A 22153-nucleotide genomic window follows, 5' to 3' on the forward strand; every position below is an offset into this window, starting at 1 on the left:
TTCCATGGAGCTTTGTAAAAGAAAAAGCATACAGGCTAAAATTAACAGGACAGGAAACAACAGATGTTGGTGAGGATGCGGAGAGAGGGGAACCCTCTTACACTGTTGGCGGGAATGCAAGCTGGTGCAGCCACTCTGGAAAACAGTATGGAGGTTCCTCAAAAAGTTAAAAATAGAACTACCCTACGGACCCAGCAATTGCACATTTAAGTATTTACCCAAAGGATACAAAAATACTGATTTGAAGGGGCACATGCACCTGATGTTTATGACAGCATTGTCAACAATAGCCAAATTATGGAAAGAGCACAAATGTCCATCAACTGATGAATGGATAAAGAAGACATAGTATGTATATGTATATGTATGATGGAATAGTACTCAGCCATCAAAAAGAATGAAATTTTGCCATTTGCAATAATGCGGATGGAGCTAGAGAGTATTATGTTATGTGAAATAAGTCAGAGAGAGAAAGACAAATACCATATGATTTCACTCATGTGGAATTTAAGAGACAAAGCAGATGAGCATAGGGGAAGGGGAAAAAGAGAAGGAAGTGAAACATAGGAGAGCATTATAGAGAACAAAGTGAGGGTTGCTGGAGGGGAGGTGGGTGGGGGATGGGCTAAAAGGGCGATGGGTATTAAGGAGGACACTTGTGATGAGCACTGGGTATTATATGTAAGTGATGAATCACTCAGTTCTACACCTGAAACCAATTTTATATGTGTTAACTAATGAGAATTCTTTTTGTATTTTTCTTTTATCACTTTCTAAAATGTTAAGCCAGTATTTCTTAAACATTAAAAAATGCCCACAGCCCCGCCCTCCCCACCCCAGCCCCAAATGTTGACATATACACGAACCAATATGAAATGCCTTCAAGTTCTTCATGCTTATAGTCCTTATGTGGATCCAAAATCAAAACATATTTGCAAATTACATACAAACAAAACCACAAACCAAATATGATTCAGATTAACAATATGGACAGTCTGATAGGTGAAACTAAATCACGACTCAGGGTAAGTAAGGTACTGATTTCTATGATGCAGGTTCCTTTGAGTACCAGGACCATCCTATCCTTTGCTTTTTTGTGTCTTTCCTCTTTGAACTACTGCTAGACCTTAATTTCTGTATCATGCTGTGAGTTATATTTGCTTGGAATGGGTGTGATATACTGGAGATGCGCTTACCTCTGGTCTTTTCTGATTAACATTTCTCAGTTAAGTCCTACTACTAATGGATGCAATGTGATCTTTAATCTGCAGTAAATGCAGCCAGTGGGTCATGTTTCAGGCTTGTTTTTAAGGAGATGCTCATCCAGATGGTCCAGCATGGATTTACAATGAGTTGGGACATGCTGTTCCCTAGAGTTCCAGGGAGGCATCTTCAGGAGAAAAGTAGGCAGGCAAGGAGGGATGAGACGAAGGGCTCGGTGGCACTTTGGGACTGGGGGCTTTGGGGTCAGATCAAATGGTGAGCAGATGGGCCGTAAAAGAAAGTTAGCCATGTGGTGATGGAGTATCTTAGAGGGCTGCAGTGTGATCTTGTTCTCATGATGCAGCCAGTGTCTCCTGAAACACTAGAGAATCACACGTTGTTTGGGGAGACTGAATCCCTTGGAGAAGTTGGTAAGGGGCAGAGATCTGTCTGGAGGTGGCACAAGAAAGGGATGGAAGGAGGCATGAGGCAAGATTGCTTGGGTGGCTCTGGATTCATCCACACCAGGAAATGAAATGTCTTTAGTTATCCAACTAATACCCTGTTTATGTGTAGTATCGAACACACATCTCACTAAGCACATCACATACCTCATATGCACCATGTCTCATATGTGTGTGTGTATTTGCATATTTATATGTTCATTTCACTATAAAAGTTGATGGCTGTTTAGATTGAATTAAAACAGCACAACTAATTACAATTTTAAACCTTCTAACAAATGTCTCAAACATCACAAAATCCAGTATCTTAAGTTTGCATATTTACAAAAACTTGTGACCTTGTGAGCGTATTGCTGGAGGACCCCCTCCCCTTGACCTTAAGGCTTGGGGATGCCTTCCCCCTCATCTTAGGATTTTGGAAGAGATCAAGGCAAGTGAGGAGCCCTGATATTTAAGCCTCATTAGTTTCACAGTGTATTGATTATTTATAGCTCTGTAACAAATTACCCCCACCCCCAAGGAAATCTAGCTCCTTAAAACAACAAATACTTGTTACCTCACATAAGTTTCTGAGGGGGCTGCTGCTATTTCCAAGTTGCAAAGATCGGACTTTCCCCTATTTAGCAAACTTTTCACAGGATTTTAATTGCTTGGTTGTCTGCAAGGTAGCTGTAAGTTACTTGAATTCAGGGGCCATTTTTTCCTCTCCCTAAATCCACAGTGGATGGCAAACCCCTGACTTGAGGTCAATGCCAGTAAATGTCTATTGCATGAACAAATGGATTGTCCTAGATGCAGAGAGTCAGGGCTCATTTCTAAGGCCATATATGCATTGGATTTCTGGATGATTAGCATTTAATGATCACAGCAAATTACTGGGGCCATAGGGACTCAGCCTTTTTTTTTTTTTTTTTTGGATGGAATTTGCTTTGTCTAGAGAAAGGCATTGGGACAAGTTAACCCTCAGCAAATCAGTGACCATATGCTGCCTACTTTATATGGTAGGCACCATATACCACCACTCAACAGACTGATACTGCATGCAGAACTTCTAGACGCCAATAAAACCTGCAAAATATAAAAAAGCTCTATCAAGTGTGGTGCACCCATGAGCAGTGGGACCCCAGCATGTGGCTGCCCCCTGCTTCACAGGGCATACTGAGGTTGCGCATTCTGCAGATGGGTCTCGGGTGACAGAGTCAGCACACATGTGTTAGAAGATTCCAGCTGTCTGTTACTCCCCAAGAGCACCCATCTTTTCCAGATGCCAAATGTACCTATTTTATTTTAGCGATTTTCTTTCTTTCCCCAAATTGGAACACTCCTTGTGGGAATATGTGAACCTAGGACATAGTAAAAATACAAAAGGAAAATTCCAAACATTCTTCTCCAGGTGCCCTTCACCTTGGGCAGGATGATTTGCTTTCTTCATCCTGCACCCTCTTTGCTTCCTATGCACCTGCTCTTTCTCATGCATTTCTCTTGCTTCCCCAGGGAATTCTAAACACCTCATAGGAATCCCACCCACAATCTCAAGGAAGATGAATCCAAGTTCTGCCTGCAAGTTGCCTTCTCCGATCACCCCTGCTTTTTTCCTTTCTGGAGTTCCAATGGTGTTTGCTCTTTGATGCTTAATATAGACCATCCTGCTAAGATTTTCCCGTGCATACTTGTCACCTGGTGGGTTTGTTGGAATGCAGATTGTGACTCAGTAGGTCTGTGCCAGGGCCTCAGAGTCTGTGCTTCTAACAGCCTTCAGATGATGCTCTTGCTGCTGATCCTTGGACCACATTTTGAATGACAAGGGAGGAGACGACCTCCCTGTCTTCCTTCTTCCCTCCCTCGCTCCTTTCTTCCCACTTTCTGTAAATATTTACTGGGCTCTTGCATATTTTACACTTAGCATTTTGTGTTGTCATTTTAGGGGTAAAAATCACCTCTCAATAACTTTGTTTATATTTGTATCTGCATTTTTTTCATTTTATTTAGTTTTGTACTTTCACCCATATTTAGAGTTCTTGAAGGCAGACAGTTGTCCACAATACCTAGGTGATATTTTTTTTATTATTTTAATTCCAGTATAGTTAACATACAGCGTTATATTAATTTCAGGTGTACAATATAGTGATTCAACAATTCTATACATACTCAGTGCTTATCATGATAAGAGTTTTCTTTATTCCCCATCACCCGTTTCACCCATCCCCCCACCTCCCCTTTGGTAATTATCCATTTGTTCTCTATAATTATGAGTTTGTTTTTTGGTTTGTCTCTATTTTTCTTTGTTTCGTTTCTTAAATTCCACGTATGGGTGAAATCATATGGTATTTGTCTTTCTCTGAGTGACTTCTTTCACTTAGCATTATACCCTCCAGATCCATCCATGTTGTTGCAAATGGCAAGATTTCATTCTTTTTATGGCTGAGTAATATTCCATTGTATGCATATGTGCCACTTCTTCTTTATCCATCCTAGGTGGCATTGTTTTGTGTGTGTGTGTGTGTGTGTGTGTGTGTGTGAAAAGAGCACACCCACTGAGAAAGGCCTATCTAAGCTCAAGTCTCTGTTCCACCTCTCAAATACTGCAGCTGAGATTTGGACACATTCCTTCATCTATGAGCCTCAGTGTGACTACCTGAGAAGTGGGTGTGACAGTTGCTGTGAGTAGAAAATGAAGCTTCTTGCAAAGTATCTGGCTCAGGGCTTGGCTCCTTTGGCCCTGAGAGATGTGCATTCTGTCTCCACCTGCCTGAAACTGATTGGCTCCAGGCATCCAGGGGGTCAAGTGCTGGGGAGGCTGGGCAGAGTGTCAGGGAAGCCGGGCGGAGGGGAGGTTTAATTTCCATCCACCCTACTTCTCATTTTGAAGTTTTAGTTGAAAGATTTCATGGTATGCTGGCAAATGTTTACATTTCTGTTGTTTTTCAATTTTATTTAAGACAATGTTTTGAAATTCCCATTTTAAAGTGTGAGGAAAGATGGTTGATACAGTAGCTAAGCCTTACAAAAACTACACATTTCATATATTGTAAAAAAAAAAAAAAGTAGAGGATAGTACATTTTTTATTGCCAGCGAATTTACCACTCAAGTTGCAATTTCAACTTCTTTAAAAAAATTCTAATATTATTGAGTTTGTTTTTCATTTGAAAAGAATGAAGTAATCCTTGGGAAAAATTTAAAGCCTTGGATGGCTGCGGTGGGACGTGGGATAGGGCGCAGGCCTGCTATAGGGAAGCAGGACTGTGTCTTAGTCCTGTGAGTCTAACCGGCTATGAGTGCTTCCTAAAAATTACCTTTAATATATCCAGGTTCTGTTTCCTCCTTACAAAATGAGTGGGTCAGACTAAATGATCTGTAAGACCCTTTTTTACTCTTAAAAAAAAAAAAAGAAGAAGAAGAAGCCAACTATGATTCCTATTCATTTAGTTACTAGTATTGGGGAAATGAAAACTTCAGTCAAGTAAAACAATTTCTTACACGTTTTAGAAATGAATGGTGTAAACGAGATTATAGCGAGAAATGTTTAAAATGCTTGAGAGAACACTAGCAAGTAATTTGAAGCCCTTGAAGAGCATGGATTAAGATACGAAAAATTGATTGGTTAATTGCGAACCATTCTTAACTATTCATTACTGCAAGCTAGAGAACACGCCTTGCTTAAATTGAGTCCCTGTAGATTCTTGACAGGAATAAAGAGATACCTCGTTACAAAAAATCTATCTTCATTTATATTTGTTTTGCAGATGCTGCTTGTGACAGAGCAGTATCACTGTGGTTCCGCGCATCGACACTGGTGCCACGTTCTGGGGTCACACGCAGGTTCCGTCACTTATAGCCTGTGTGATTGTGGTACATCATTCAGCCCCTCCATAGGACAAGCATTATAACTGTGGTAGGGTAGTGATGGGGATTAATGAAGTACATTTTGCGTGTTCGTGTTGCCTGTTGTATAGTAGATGTTCAATAATTATATTATTATGATAGCTTCATTTTAATGATTTACTTGAAGTGTGATCTATAATCTTCTATCAAACTACAGCCCTATATTCAGAACTGAGGTTTTGTCCTTCAAATACCCATTTCCCATTCAGATTGCACTCATTGCTGCAGTTTGCATTGAGAGGTCATGCCGTGTGATGAGAAGAAAGTAGACAGGGTGATACGCATACGTTACTTTAGCAAGTCAACACTTGCTATCTTTATCTAAATAAGATGGTGGTTGGGTTAGATGATCAGATTAGATCTGTTTGATTTGGGGTGCATGGCCTTTGGTGGGCTGGTCTGTATGCAAGATACTGTATGTAGGGGCACTTTTCTAGGGCAAAGCTCTGTACCATTCAGCACACTCTCCGATGGGTCCATGAAGAGTCAAGAGCCTCCTGTCAAGAGCTTCTTCAGATTCCCTTTTGATTCCACAGTTCCACAACTGCAAGACATTGGAATTTTGGTGAAATCACTCAGGGGAACAGATTTTCTGGGGAAATTGATAAGCCATTTCCTTGTGAAATAGGAGATTGTCTTTTGACAGTTCCTCTGGCAATAGTATGAACAAGGAAAAATTGAATACAAATTTTCAACTGACACATGACCCAGCTTGTCCCTCTATTTCAATGAGAAAAATGCTACCTATTCAGTTCTTTAGGAACATTTGAATTACTGCGAGGGCTCTTATTCAAGATTTAGACCTGCTTATTCTCTATATAATGATTATGTTAATGCTTTTGGGTGCCATTTTTGATTTTGCTAACAAGACAGAAAAGTGTGTAAGTTTTTACTTGAGTCCCACCTCTGATCACTCTATATTAGTCTGGTAAAGTTCTCTTGATTGGCTGTGTTATTACTGAACACTTTCTCTGGAAGGATCTGGAAAGACAGACCTGGTAAAATATGGGCCAGGGAAAAAAGCAGGGAATTTATAAGTTTGAAGCTGGAAAAGAAGGCAAGACTATCTTTAAAGAAAGTGGAATAAAAAGAGGAAGTAAGGAGTAAAAAGCTCAGAAAGGTGATAACACCAAATCCAGAGGAGGTAGGGTTGATGTTAGGATGGAGAAGTCAAGAGATTGAAATCAGATGACTTTATCAATCAGGATCAAATGACCTACTCTGCAAAACAGGGATGAGAGCTCCCTTTCACGCTATGAAAACAATCAGGCCCCATTAGTGTGCGTGTTTCCTTCCTGGCAACCAAGCTCCCACCTCTACGTGGCAGCTCCAGTGGCTTGAAAGTGTGTCTGAATTCCCGAGCTTAGAGTAGCTGCTCACATAACTGACCTGACCTGGCCACCTGTGCCCATAGGACACTGCTGTGAAGAGGCAGGGTGCCCATCCTCATGGAGGATGATTCTGTTCAGGCTCCGTTCTGTCAGAGTTGCTGCTTCTCTGTGCTACTTCCTCAGTGTAACAAGAAAATAACCAGCACTGTTGTATCTCATCCTTCTATGCCTTTCTTCTTAAAAGTTCCCGAAGAGCTCTTTAAATTGATGTTTTAAAAAGGCAACAGGCAATAAGTAGAGAACTTCCTTGACATAATGGTACATATTACCTATAATTAAATTATCTTATGCTTTAATTATTATAATTTAATTATTGTAAAGGAATATCTTGTGTGTACATATTTAAGGAATATTACAAATAATATATAATTTCCCCTAGAGTGTGGTGATGCTTTTAACTATTTAACACTCTTTAGTGTGAAACTGGCTAGAAACACATTTGTTTATGACATGGTTCGACTGGGGTCTTCTATTTCTTTATCTTACTGTAAATCTTTGAACTCCTCTCAATTACTTCTGTGCCTTACACTTTTCCACGATGCATACCAAACCATTTTGGACTAGTAAGTGGTTTCATATTCTTCTTCTCCATCTTTCCATCTGTCTCAACCTCTGAGTCTGTCTCTGAAATATATATATTTCGTTGGCTGGCATGCTGCTTAATCTTTTGCTATTGACATTGCTGTTTTCTGTTACACAAAAGAGCAAACTAGAAATCGTAGACATCTTGGAGGACACATTGGTCTCTGCAAATATGCTGGCTGTAAAACTCATTCTCCTTGTCTGCTGAGGTTGGAAGGGTTCTGTAAGCAGAGGAGCATTTGCAGAGAGAGAAAACAACCCTTGTGTGGGATTTAAATCTTTTATTCATTCATTCATTCATTCATTCATTCATTCATTCATTCACAGACATACTCTGAGCACCTAATATGTCCCAGTCATTCAGACAGAATCTGGTGTATGAAATTGAATATGAAATTTCAGTTGAATATGAAATTTCCCCTACTCTCATGGAACACAAGGTCCAGTGGAAAAAAAGACAGAATAGCTGACAATTACAGTATGGGGTGAGAAGTGTTATGATAGAGGGAGGCACAAGTGGCTAGGGAAGCTCTGGTATTATAATCTATAAGAAGATTTATATATTTATATAAATATACTTATAAATATATATAAACAAAAATACATATAAACTATAAATGTTTTAATATATATTATATATAGCATATATTATATATAAAAATATAAAAAATATTTATATATTTGGTCTTCATCCCCATTTCTGACACAGAGCCCCTAAAATCCTTGGAATTTCCTAAGTAATGGGAGTAATAAAGGTATCTTTTGAGCTTATGTTAATAAGGTGACCTTTGGAAAGCCCTTAGGTAACTTAAGGATGGGGCTTTGTTGCCAGGGAAACCAACCAGGTGATTAGAATGTTGGTAATTTTAGTTTCACCCCCCTGACCTCTAGGGAGGGGAGAGGAACTGGAGTTTGAATTTAATCACCAATGGCCAATGATTTAATCAATCATGCCTGTGTAATGAAGCTTCCATAAAATCCCTTAAGGACAGAGTTCAGAGAGCTTTCAGGTTGGTGGACACATGGAAATTCAGGGAGAGTGGTGTATCCAGAGAACATAGAAACTCTGTGCTCCTTTTTATATACCATGCCTTATTCATCTCTTCCACCTGGGTGTTCTTGAGTTATATCCTTTTCTACTAGACTGGTAAACATAAGTAAATGTTTTTATGAGTTCCAAGAGCCACTCTAGCAAATTAATCAAACCCTGGGGGCGGAGGGTGGGAACCTCTGGGTGTATGTGTAGGCAATTGGTCAGAAGTACAGGTAACAACCTGGCGTGGCAGCTGGCATCTGAGGTGGCAGAGAAGCAGGGGAGGCAGTCTTATGGGGCTGAGACCTTAACCTGTGTGATCTGACACTATCACCAGTTAGTGTCACAACTGAGTTAATTGCATGATGGTATGGGGGGCGGGGACACATAGGAACTCAGAGGAATGGCACACGGCCAGCCTAGGCTGCTCAGGAAAAACTCTGTAGAGGGGTTGAACTTGACCCTAGTCTTGAAGAGTGAGTAGAAATTGTCCAGAGAAAAAGAGAGTAGGTTAGGAAAGATTCCAGGCAGAAGATGAATATGTGCAAAGATCTAAAGCTAGAGGAGCATTTCAAGTTCATGGAAATACAAGACTGTGTTTCAGTACCATGGAACAGGGGATTCTTTTTTCTGTGGCTCCTTCCTGAGTGTCACCTCCAAGCATCCTCACCAGCTGGTCTTGCTGCTTCAGGGCTTATTTCTCTCTACTGGCTGCTTTGTAGACTTTTGGCAGTCAAACCATCTTATGCCTCTCCTGGAGGGCTTGCCTTGACATTGTAGAGACTGTCACAAATTAATCAAATGATTAAACAGAATTTGCTACCCACTGTATACAGAGACTTTGGTTTTAGTTCTGTATATATAATTTCTGTTGTGACAGACATTCTGGAAAGAGTGGAAAGAACACAGAACTGGAGCCAGACCACCTGAGAACAAATCCGCATTCTTCCATAAACTAAGTGTGTGATTCTGGGAAAACCACTTAAACACTCAGTTTCCTGAAAGATTATGAATTTTATTAACTGAATTATAGGTTATTGAGAAAAGTAAGTGGGATGATGAATGCAGGTAGACATTTTAAAGATTAGGAGGTACTAATGATGAGTGTTACTGTTACACACTTACACACCTTCACATGTGTAGAGCATAGTCCAGGGTAAATCTGAATTTCTGGGAGGAAAATATCTTGAGGAACTTTTTGAAGAAGGTGAGCAGACAGCTCCTTGGACATGAAGTAGGAGGTGATTACACGAGTGGCAGGACTCATGGTGCCGGTGGATTGGGAGAGTGGGCTTTGCCATACGCCCCATCAAGCAGATGGAGCAGAGACCAATGGGAGGTGTGTGTGGGAAGTGGTGACAGAGCGTTGAAGTCTGGGACGTGTGGGTTATATGGGTGGGAACTGGAGTGGGTGGGAGGAGCCGTAGGATGAGGAGCTTACAGATGTGTACAGCAGGAAATAATTTGGCGAATATGAAACATCACATGCTCATCCGATTGGGGAGGAAATTAAGTTCAGTGATGTGCTCCTAGTTGCAGCCATGGCCAGTTACAGAACTGAAATTCCAACGTGGGAATCCCAACTTTTAGTTTTATTGTTCTTAACATTATCCTGAAAGGGGCAAAATAAGAGTCTCTATTCAGTCCTAATCCTAACCACCTCAGAGAATAAATTTAATACAAGTATATTTATAAATATGTTACTTCTTATATTAATTCCTCTGTCTTTCAAGTCTTTTGAAAGACTTTGAACATTTACATTTATCAGGAATCTTTCTACCATCTACATCAGATTATTTATTCACAAATTCATTTATTCATTAGTTCAAACACCCTTTACTAGGGTTTCCTATATACTCTAGGCACCATAAAAAGGAATGGGGATCCAAAGATGAACAGAGCCCTGTCTTTAGTCTCAGGGAGTTGGTCATATCATTTACAAGACAGACAAACAGACACTTGCAGTACTGCACTTTGTGCACAGTGGAAGGAGAGATCAGTTTTGAAAGCTGAGGGAGGGTGTCTCAGAGTTAAGATCCTTGGTCTTAGAGGAAAACTAGGAGTTTGCCACTTAGAGGTGGGGGGCAGGTGGAGGTAGGTGAAGAGTAATGCGTTTCCAGGTAAGTGATGTGCAAGAGTCTTTATGCCTGAAAGGCACAGAGAAACTCTTTCCCTGACAACATTTTATAACATATGATGACATTATGGTGTGAGTTTTGGGGAAACATTTTCAAGTCTCAATCAAGTAAAAGGTGACTTAATGAAAAGGACAAATGGCACTCTTTTAAATCCAGGAAAAAAAGAAAAACTCTCTTCGAGCCTAAGAAAGAGGCTAACTATTGTGTGGAATCACTTTATGAAGCCCTGCCAGATGGGATTCTGCTTGTGGCTTTTTTTTTTTTTTTTTTTTTTTTTTTTTTTTTTTTGCTCCAGGCAGTGGAGGAGTTTTGTGGGATGCGTTCCTTTCCCACTTGTTAAGCTTTGGCAGCTGTGACTGGCTGCACACCTGCAAAGTGTGGTGTCATAACAATGCCATTGTTTCCATAAAACTGAAGTGATATTTATTGAGCTGTGGGTACACAGAGATGAATAATATCACATGATCTCTGCCTCTGGGGAACATACAGCCAGGTGAGGAAGACAGACACTTGGCGAAACACACATACAACATGGTGGGATGTGTGCTGGAGGGCTTAGGAGAGAGGACGGGGTCCATTGTGACTTGTGTTCCTGTGCTGAATCTTGAAGAATAAGTAGAGTCAGGTAAAGGGAGGAAACTTTTCCTCATAGAAGAAATAATAATAGTAAAAACAAACCCTCCTGAAATCTGAACCAGTATGAAGTTTTTGGAGAATGTGGATGGGACAGCAAAGCATAAGGGACAGCTGAAGCAAGAAGAAGCCAATTCCCAGAAGCTTCTAGGCTTAAAGGAATGTAGACTTTATTTTGTGAGATTGGGAGAGCCATTGCAAAATTTTAAGCAGAGAGTAATCAGAATGGGTTTTAGTTTTAGAAGAATCGTCTGGCTGTGGTATAGGGGAAGAAATGGAAAGGGGCAAGATTAAAGGCAAGGAGACCAGTTGTCTGGCTCTTGCAACATCCCTGGCAAGAGATGAAGAGGACTGAATTAAGATTTAAAAATTGTAGGAATTACCGGTTGTGTCAGGGTAGGAGCAGAGGAGAGGAGCTTGGTATGGCTCACAGATTTCTAGTTCAGTTGTCTGGGTAGATAGTCATGCCATTGAATATGATTAGGAACATGGGAGGAAGGGCTGGTTTGGGGTGACGGTGTGTGTGTTGAGCTAAGTTCTGCATTTGCTGGATTTGAGCTTCCTGTGGGTCCTTCAGATTAATATGTCCTGCAGAAAGTAGGGTTACAGAGGATAGGACGAGTCTGGAGCTGAGAAGAGATATCTGGGTTTGAGATGAAGACCTGAGTGTCACCAGCATGTAAAAAATAGTTGGAAGTGGAAAATGATCAGAAAGAAAGGAGGCTGAAGGTTGGATTTAGTGAGTTCTCTGTTTGAAATTATAAATCAGAGGCTTCAGATCTTATTCATTGTAGACACAGCCTTCAGGTGTTTTCCCCATGGGCAGACTCTGGCTGACAACAAAGTGTTAAGTGCCAGGAGCTTTATTCTATAAAGAAATTCTTCCCAAAGCAAGAAATTTTTGGCTTTCACCCTGGGACTGTGTGTGCTTAGCTTCTAACAACTCTTAGTGGTTGGTAGTTTGGATCACATTTGGTTGAATATTTTCACACTAGTTTTTTGAGTAAAATAGTTTTGGATCATAGAAGTGGATGAGTATTCTCTAAGCCTCACAGCTAGTCACCTGTTTTGATCCAAATGAGTTTGGCAGTTTTATCTTCATATTTTCTTAGGATACAAACTGGGATTTTACCTTTTGAAAAAGGAGGAACTAAAGACCAAATAATTTGTCATTTCTTTCTACCTTAGTGTATTTGAGTTCTCTAGAGAAATGGACCAATAGAATGTATATGGAAAGAGGAAGAGATTTATTTATGAGGAATTTGCTCACACAGTTATGGAGGCTAAGAAGTCCTACTATATACTGTCTGTAAGCTGAAGACCCAGGAAAGCTGGTGGTGTAATTTAGTTCAAGTCAGAAGTCCTGAGAGCCAGGAGCCCTGAGGGCAGGAGAAGATGGAGGTTCCAGCTCAAGCAATCAGGCAGGCAGGGCTGACTTCTTCCTCCTTCCACCTTTTTCTTCTATTTAGGACCTCAAAGGGTTGGATGGTGCCCATCTACACTGGAGGGAACTGCTTTGTGAGTCCACTCATTTAAATGCTAATTTCATCTGGAACCATCTTCACAGACACACCCAGAAATAATGTTTAGTCAGATAGCTGGGTACTTCATGATATTGTCGAGTTGACACATTAAATTAACTATCAGACTCAGGAGTAAAAGGCATGGGATTACTTGAGTTACCTTGCCTGTCTTTCTCTTCCCATTTCTACTTTCTTTTCTCCATCTCTTTCTATGATTCACTGAGTATTAGTAGAATGCCTATTTTATTTCAGGTACTGTGATGAGGGATTTGACAAACAACACAGTCCTGGTCATTGAGGAGTGTGGTCTACTGGGGAAGATGGTAATGTAAATGAATACGTGTTGGGAAATGTGCAGGGTGGTAGCATAGAGATGAGACAGGATGGCCTGAGGGCTTGTAGTAGCCTGTTAATTTGGTGTCCCCAGTGGACTATCTCTTCAAGCATTCCTTGTATGATTCCCCCCCTCACATGGACTCTGGGCTTGTCCATGTGATTAGCTTGAGCAATAGGACATTGACCAGTATGATGTAAGCAGCAGCTTGATAAGCACTTGCACATTGGGTCGTGTCTTTTTGGAATGATCTTTTTTGTAAGCTGGTCACTGTTCTATGAGAAAGACCAAATAACCACATGGAGAGATCCTTTTGAGGCCCCAACCCTGTAGATATAGTTGAGCTCCCCACTAATGGCTAGTATTAACTGCCAGCATGTGAATGAGGCCATTTGTATCATCCAGTTAACCCACTGCCCCAGTCAGTGCTGTGTGAACAGAAGAATCGACCAAAAAACAGAATCATGAGAAATAATACATTGATGTTATTTCTAACCGCTGAGTTTTGAATTGATTTGTTACTATTAGATAACTGAATTTTTTTTTTAGAGAGAGAGAGCACAAGAGAGCCTGAGTGGGGCAGGGGAGCAGAGGGAGAGGGAGAGAATCTTAAGCAGGCTCCAATGCCCAGCAGGGATCCAGACCTGGGGCTGGATCCCATGACCTTGAGATTATGCCTGAGCTGAAATCAAGAGTTGGACACTCAACCGACTGAACCAGCCATGTGCCCCAATAACTGAATTTCTTGGTAATGGTTCCTCCAGTCACCAAAGCCCTTTTTAACTGTTCTTCCTTCTTTACTTGCTGTTGTGGGCTGAATTGTGTCCCTCCCTACTTCCCTCCCCAGTTCATAGGGTGGAAGTTCTAAGCCCCAGTTCTCTGAATGTGACTGTGTATGAAGATAGGACTTTTAAAGTGATGATTAAGTTAAAATAAGGCTGTTAGGGTAGGCCCTAATCCAACCAGAATGGCATCCTTATAAGAAGCAGAAATTCAGACACACAGGGAGATACCAGGGATGCATGCAAATAGTGAAAAGACCACATGAAGGTGGCCGTCCGCAAGCCAAGGAGAGAGGCTGCTGAGGAAACTTAATCTGCCTACGCCTTGACCTTGGGCTTCTTGGCTCCAGAATCGTGAAAGAATAAATTTCTGTTTTTAAAGCCACCCAATCTTTAGCGGTCCTAGCAAACTAGTATACCTGTTCCAGCTAACTATTCACCAAGTGATGCCAATTCTGTTTTGTTAATCTCCCTCCTATCCACCTCCTTCCTGCATTTTGTCACCTGTATTTCTAGGTTCGTCATTTTCGCTCTGGGTTATTGCAATAGCTGCATTACTGGTTTCCTTTCCTCTTTTATTTCTCCCTCCATGAAGCCACTCTTCCTCCATCTTTTAGATCAGAGTTTCTTGGCCTGGTCACTTTGCTGTTCTGGACCAGGTGATTCTTTGTTGTGGTTGGTGGAGCTGTGCTTTGCATTGTAGGGGGTGTGGCAGTGTACCTGGCCTCTACCCACTAGATACCAGTAACACCATATAGACTCTCAGAAATTGCCAAGTATCCCTGTGGTCAAAATCACCTCCAGTTGAAGACCAAAGTCTAAGACTCTATCTAGAACCCAATTCTTTTATCTCCTTGCTCAAAAACCCTGTGATGATTGCCCACTGTCTTTGGTATGTTTCCAAGATAAGTCTCTCCTCATGGTAGGGAAAGGAGAGGTAAGGGAGGTAGAATGCTGTTTTTGGAAGACGTAACCTTAGTTCTGATCTGAAATCAGGAGCTACATTTGATTAATCTCCTACCTTCTGGGCAGAAGATATTAGAAATCTAAAGAAAAGTGCTTCATGTAAAAATGTGAGGGGTTTTTTTTGTTTGCTTGTTTATTTTTTAAAAATCTGACTCACATTTGTTCTGACCTGCAGAAGACGTGACCTATTTTTGCACCTTGTAAAATTGCTAATAGATATTACTTATGAGGCCCTTGCTATGTGCCAGACATCATTATGCTCAGAGTTTTAGAGAAATTAACACATTTAATCCTCACAGAAGCCCTGAGAACGTGATACTATTTTAAATCCTGTTTTGCCAGTGAGAAAATTTAAATTATACTATTACCCCTAATAGCACAACTAACCTAGGTCAGAGCACAGATTTGAACCTAAGCCAGCTATCTCTGTAGCCATATCTTCACCAGGCTACATGTGGACACACAGTGGACATACCCTATCTGTTCTGGGACTAGCTTTGCCACTTACCGGCTCTATCCTATCCCTATGTAATGTTTATAGGATGAAATAGTCTACAGTCTAGTACAAAGTAGATACACAATAAGAATTAATTTATTCTTTTTATATTGGTGTAAGAGCTCTAATACTTGATCTAATTATGTCATTCATGAATTAAGGATAGACGATGTGCAGAGTAACAGGTGTTAAAAATGTGAAACAGTGTATACATATTTAATGTTTGAGAAGTGTAGTTTTTTGGGCACACGTGCTTGAAAGAGGCAGCGTGTGCACTTGCCTTTTGGAACATATAATTTGTTCCCAGTGCTTTTTTTAAATTTTTAAATGTTTGTTTATTTTTGAGAAAGAGACAGAGTGTGAGCAGGGGAAGGGCAGAGAGAGAGGGAGACACAGAATCCAAAGCAGGCTCCAGGCTCTGAGCTGTCAGCACAGAGCCCAGTGTGGGGCTCAAACTCATGAACTGTGAGATTATGATCCGAGCTGAAGTCAGATGCTTAACCAACTGAGCCACTCAGGTGCCCTGTTCCCAGTGCTTTTATGTATTATCTTATTTAATTGTCCTCAGAGTCCTCCATTTGATTTCTAAGAAAACTGAGGCTCAGAGAGATGTAGCTTACTCAGTGTCCTAGAGCTAGTGAATGACAGGCTGTCATGTAATCCTGGGTCCATTTGGTTCTGAAATCTAGGCTCAGATGCATTACTTTGCCTTCATGTGACATTTTTAAGTTTCTTAGCTTATCAGAATAGTTAAGTGTTAAGCCGTAATCATGTAAAAAAATCTATAGGTGTTCTTGTTCTTTCTGAAGTGGAGTCCCACAGGGATGCTAAATGTAATAGCTTAGTGCCCCTGGGCAGAGCTTCCCCCGAGGGCTAGTGTATCAAAAAGAGAAGAGAAGCAGATACCGGAGCCCATGGTTTCATCCTATCTCTGCCTCTCTGTCAGACAGACACACACACACAGGCGCCCTTGCTTGTGTGTGATCTGAAAAGTCATCAAGATAACGCAAAGGGCTGTAGAAAATTACTTTGTGTTAGAAGTACCTGGAGAAAAGAATTTGGGCATTTATGGAAGTAACTCCACAAGAAAAACCCTGAGGAAATTAGACTCCATAATAAATAGACCTTGAGATAATTGCTAACTTTGTAATCATTTTAAAGTTCAGTGAAAAATGTAGAAACAAAAGAGAATACACCATGGCTGAGATATTTTTTTAAAAAAATTGTATTTGAGCCCCTGGAAGTAGTAAGCATGTCAAAAAACCCACAACTATTTACATAGATAGACCTGAAGGATACACATTGGATCCAAGTAAAGAAAAAGATCATGTAAATTATTTCTACATTAGTGTGGGCTTTTGTTATTGTTTTTTATACAGAAACTGTGAAGATATCAGGAGACTACAGAGAAAACAGAAGAAAATGTGATGCAAAATTTCACAGAATAAATGAACTGAGAACATGTACCTCCAGGGAGGTTTGACAACTAACTGAAAATGAAATGGAATAGATTTTATAAAGAAAAACTACTTTGGCAATGCCATAGGATGATCGACACTGGCTCATGTGAGCTAAAAAAAAAAAAAAATTGAGATAATTCTTGGTCATTTTGGAGGCCAAAGAATAAGTCTCTCGAAGGCTTAGAGAAGTTCATTCCTTCTTTTTTTTTTATCTCTTGTTAGTCTACTTAGATTGTCAGCCTTTGAACATTTTAGTAATAAGGATAATAGTTTAGACTTTAAAGATGAGTGATACATTTCAAGTTTATTATTATGGGTGAAAAAATAGTTTTTTTTGTATGTGGTTAGTTTAATTTGCAATGGAGGAAAATAATTCTAGGGCCCATACTAATGGGTGGAAAACTTAGAGTGGGCTGTATGGCTATAGCATGTGTAGGTGTGTCATTATGGAATAGTCATTTTAAAGTAGAATAACCGAAACTGATCAAAGTGGCGATTTATGACTAAGAATCTTTGTTCTCAAGGACAGATATATTGAAGCATTTTTAGGCAGGAAGGGAAAGTATATGCATTTCTGCTCAACATTTCTATGCACATACATACACATACACAGAAATGCGTGCATTTGGTAGAAGTTCATGCCACAGGGGACGGAGGTAATACTCTTTATGACCTAGGACGTCTGTAGCCTACAACTCTGGAGGAGTGGTTCTCAAAATATGGTTCCTGGGCCAGCATCAGCATAACCTGGCTATTTGTTACAAATGAAATTCTTGGGCCCCAGCTCAGACCTATTGAATGAGAAGCTCTGGAGAATATCTGCCTGTGTTTTAACAAACTCCCCCAAAGACTCTCGTACATTCTAGTTTGAGAGCCACTGGTCTATAGCATGTAGCAACACCTTTGTCCAGGTGGGGGATATATAGGACATAATTCTTGCCCTCAAGCAAATCTCAGTCTAGTTGGGATTTTAAGACCTCTATTTGATCAACAAGAATTTATCAGTTTTAAAGGGTGTTGATGCAGCGGAGGCAAGCTATGAAAATAGAGATTAAGAAGAAATAGGCTCTGCTTGATATTAATGGAAAAATGCTTGAAAGTAGAGATGTACTTAAGAATTTTAATGGGAGCTTTCCAACCAGACAAAGGCAGGGAATAAAATTGAAGGCAGGGGGAAAATCGTACGTCAACGTGCAAATGCATGAAAGAAATTATTTGTGGGGGGAGTGGCAGGTGGTTAATGTGGCTGGAGCACTAGTGAATGGTTGGAAATTTTGGAAGTAGAACTGCCCTAGTCAGGGCCACTCTTCTCTCACCTTCTGATTATTGCTGAGACCTCCTTACTCCCCTTTTATCCTCCAGTATAGCTCCCCATCCAGTTCATCTTCAGCAACTAGAAAGACTGGACAAAAGTGCCAATCTCCAAAAATAGGCTTATATTTCATTTCCTTTGACATTCCCCAAGGACCCTACCTCCCAAGCTGACTAAGGGGATCTTCCATGTGCTTGTGTGACATCCCCAGATGCATCTACTCTGCCATGTCGCACACAGTACTGATAATGCTCACCTGTTTCCTCTTATCTTATTCTGATCCTGTGCAGGACAAAGGCTCAGGCTTCTTAGTTTCTAACCTCAAGTCTGAGCATAAGGCCTGGCACATCATAGTGTGAGTGAATATTTATTGAGTGGGTGAAACATGAGGAACCATGAAGAGATTCATGTTTCAGGCGAAAAATCCCATGAAGAAAATTTAAGACGATTACTGTTCTTCTCTAATAGACAAGATCATTCTGTATAAGGAAACAATGACAGTGGCAGTAAATTCATAATTCTGAATACCCTTCAAACCTGGTTTTCTTTCTAGCTACTCTTAACTTTGGTGCAACTCCTTACCACTAACACAATTACATCCACCTAACCTGAATGATTTCTTCCTTTTACCAGACTGAACACAGCATGAGAAACCTCTGTTAGAACCTGGGTATTGATCTGTTTCATGTCAGAGCTAATATATAGTTGGTTCTCATTATTCATGGAATTGTATTCTATAAAGTCCCCATGAATGTTGAATTAGCAAATACTGAACCATTGCTCTTAGGAGAAATACTGGGTTAAGTTCCTGTGAGTCTATTTTTGTCAACTGATTGACATTTAACTTTGTTTTATGTGTATTTCTGTGTAAAGCTATCTTATTATATGTGTGTGTATATTAATTTTGAAGCATGATTTAATGTTGAGTTATTAATACTGAGTTATTAATGTTGAACTCATCGCCAATAGCACCATATAATTCATGCCTGAAAAAACCTTGCAGCGTGCATGTTTTCTACATAAGGCATTCCATAGCCTTCTTGACCTTAGGGACACTAGACTACACTTCAGCACTGTGCTTGTGGGCGTTTCAAACAACAAAATCAGCAATAAAAACACAAAAATATGAAAAATGTGGCACTAATTAAACCATGAAAAGGATATTTGTTTACAGTATGAGAACTGAAACAAAAAGGCTGAGCATCATCTTGTTTGGTCTCAGCTGGAAAATTGTGGTTAAACATTGCAGAATAAAAGATCCATGACCTTAATGTGGTATATAATATAAACAAATAAAAATGAAGCAGACACATAGTTAAAAATGTGCAGAACTGTGTAGCAACATCAAGCACCTTAATATCTGTGCAATTGGAGCTCCTGTAGGGCAGGAGAGGGGGTGAGAGAAAAGTAATCAGTAAAATAATCTAAACCTCTTCCCCTCCACCCTCCCTTCAAAAAACAGGAAGGGAGCCTACGGCCATACCACCCTGAACGTGCCCGATCTCGTCTGATCTCGGAAGCTAAGCAGGGTCGGGCCTGGTTAGTACTTGGAAGGGAAAAAACAGGAAGGGAAATTATAGTCAAAACCAGCTGAAACCAACACTAACAAGAAAAGTTTAAAGACAGGTCAGGGCAGCGGCCTTCTTACAAACAAGGGAATCAATATAAGGATGGCAGTAGATTTATCACCAGAAACAATGCATGAAAGAGAAATAATTATCAGCACAGGTTTCTATACCCAGTAAAAATATCTTTAAAAACTAAACCCAAGGAAAATATTTTTTTATAACCATACAAAAGCTAAAATAATTTACCTCTGCAAAACTGCCCTACAAGAAACATTAAAAGAAGTACTTTAGTCACAATAAAAATGATATCCAAATGAAAATCTTGATCTGTACACAAGATTGAGGAACCCTAGAAGTGCTAAGTGGGTAGATCTAAATCTTACCGTAAAGCAAAGCAAAATAGTATAGTATGGAGTTAATAAAATATGTAGAAATAAAATGTATGAAACAGAAGAGAAATGGAAGTATAAAGTTGTAAGGTTTATAAATGTAATCCAATCTCTTTATTTGGAGGTAGGCTGTGATAAACTGAAGGTGTATACTATATGCTTTAAATCAAACACTAGATACCATAACAAAAAGTCTTATCCAATGAGCCAAAAAAAGAGAGTATGGAATCATTAAAAACAAACACACAAACAAACAAAAACCAAAAAGCCTCAATCCAAAAGGAGGTGGAAAGAAAAAAGAAAAGGAATGCAGATACCAAGGTAGAAGATGTATAACCAGCCATGTCAGTAAGCATGTGAATATAAATGGTCTAAGCATTCTAGTAAAAGGCAGATATTGTCCTATTGGATTAAAAAAACTGGATGAACTCTATGTTGACTACAAGATACATTAAATATCAAGACAAAAATAGGTCATTTGTAAAGGAATGGCACAAGATATTCCATACTAACATTAAAATAAAAGATGATTGGAATGACTCTATTATTATCAAAGTACACAGACTGAGAAATATTATGAGAGATAGAGTGTCATTTCTTAACAAAATGTTTATCAATTAAAAAATATAAAGCAAAAAGGAATAGAACTACAAGAGAAGCAAACAAAAGCACAACTGTAATGAGAAATTTCCATATCCTTCTCAAATAATTGAAACCAGTAGACATAAGATTGGTAAGCATATAAACAGCATTATCAACCGCCTTGACCTAACTGACCTTTTAGAACAGGGTACTAACCACATAGAATACACATTCTCTTCAAGTAAAAATGGAACTTTTACTAAGACCATCTATTCTTCCATAAAATAAGCATAATAAATATTAAAAGAAAATTTGTTCTTTGACTACAATACTATAAGTTAGAAATCAATAATAGATAAGTGGAAAAATCCTAAATATTTGGAAATTAAGTAACAAAATTCTAAATAGCCCTGGGTCAAAAACTAAAAGCAAAAATAGAAAGTTGAGCTGATTAAAACTGAAAACACAACTTATTAAAATGTGTCGTTTGTAGTGTTCAGAGTTAGCTAGTAAGTGAACTTAGAGGTAAGCGTATGGCAATAAGTGCCTATTTTAGGAAAGAAGTGTTTCAAACAGATGAATTTAGTTTTCTCCATAAGAAACTAGAAAAAAAAAAAGAATAAGCAAAATGGGATAAACAGAAGAAAAGAAATAATAAATGTAAGAACAGAAATCAATAAAATAACAAACGATAGAAAACAAGAAAACCAAAAGCTAGTTCTCTTATCTCTGAGAATTTTACAGTATGTAATTTCGAAATTTGTAGCTTTTTTGCACGTGGATGTCCAATTAATTCCAGCACCATTTCTGAAATTTGTCCACTGAATTGATATTGCAAATTGCTACCACAAATTCTAACTCTGTTGAAGAGCAACTGACAATATATTGTGGGTTTATTTTGGGACCCTCTTTTCTGTTCCACTGATCTATTTATCTTGATACCACTGTATACTGCCTTGATTATTGAAACATTATAATAATTCTTGAAGTCAGATAGCATTAGTGTTACATTTTTTCCCCTTTCAAAGTTACTTTGGCTGTTATAATCCTTAGCACTTACATATAAATTTTAAAATCAGTGTCTAGTGGGATTATGATTGAGTTTGCCTTTGATTTATAGATCAATTTGTGAAAAATTAGCATCTTAACAGTATTGAGTTTTCTCATTCATGAACATTGTATATCTCTCCATTTATTTAAGTCTCTTTAATTTTTCTTAAAATGTTTACAATTTTCTGTGTACAGGTCTTGCATGTCTTTTGTCAGGTTTATCCCATAGTGTTTCATATTTTTATACTATTTATAAGTGATATTTTTATAATTTTCATTTCCAATTTTTGTTTCTAATATGTAGGCATACGACTGATTTTTGCATACTGACATTATGTTCTCAACCTTGTTAAACTCACTTATT

Source organism: Acinonyx jubatus, chromosome A3 (genome assembly GCF_027475565.1).
Source record: "Acinonyx jubatus isolate Ajub_Pintada_27869175 chromosome A3, VMU_Ajub_asm_v1.0, whole genome shotgun sequence".
In the NCBI taxonomy this organism is placed as follows: domain Eukaryota; kingdom Metazoa; phylum Chordata; class Mammalia; order Carnivora; family Felidae; genus Acinonyx; species Acinonyx jubatus.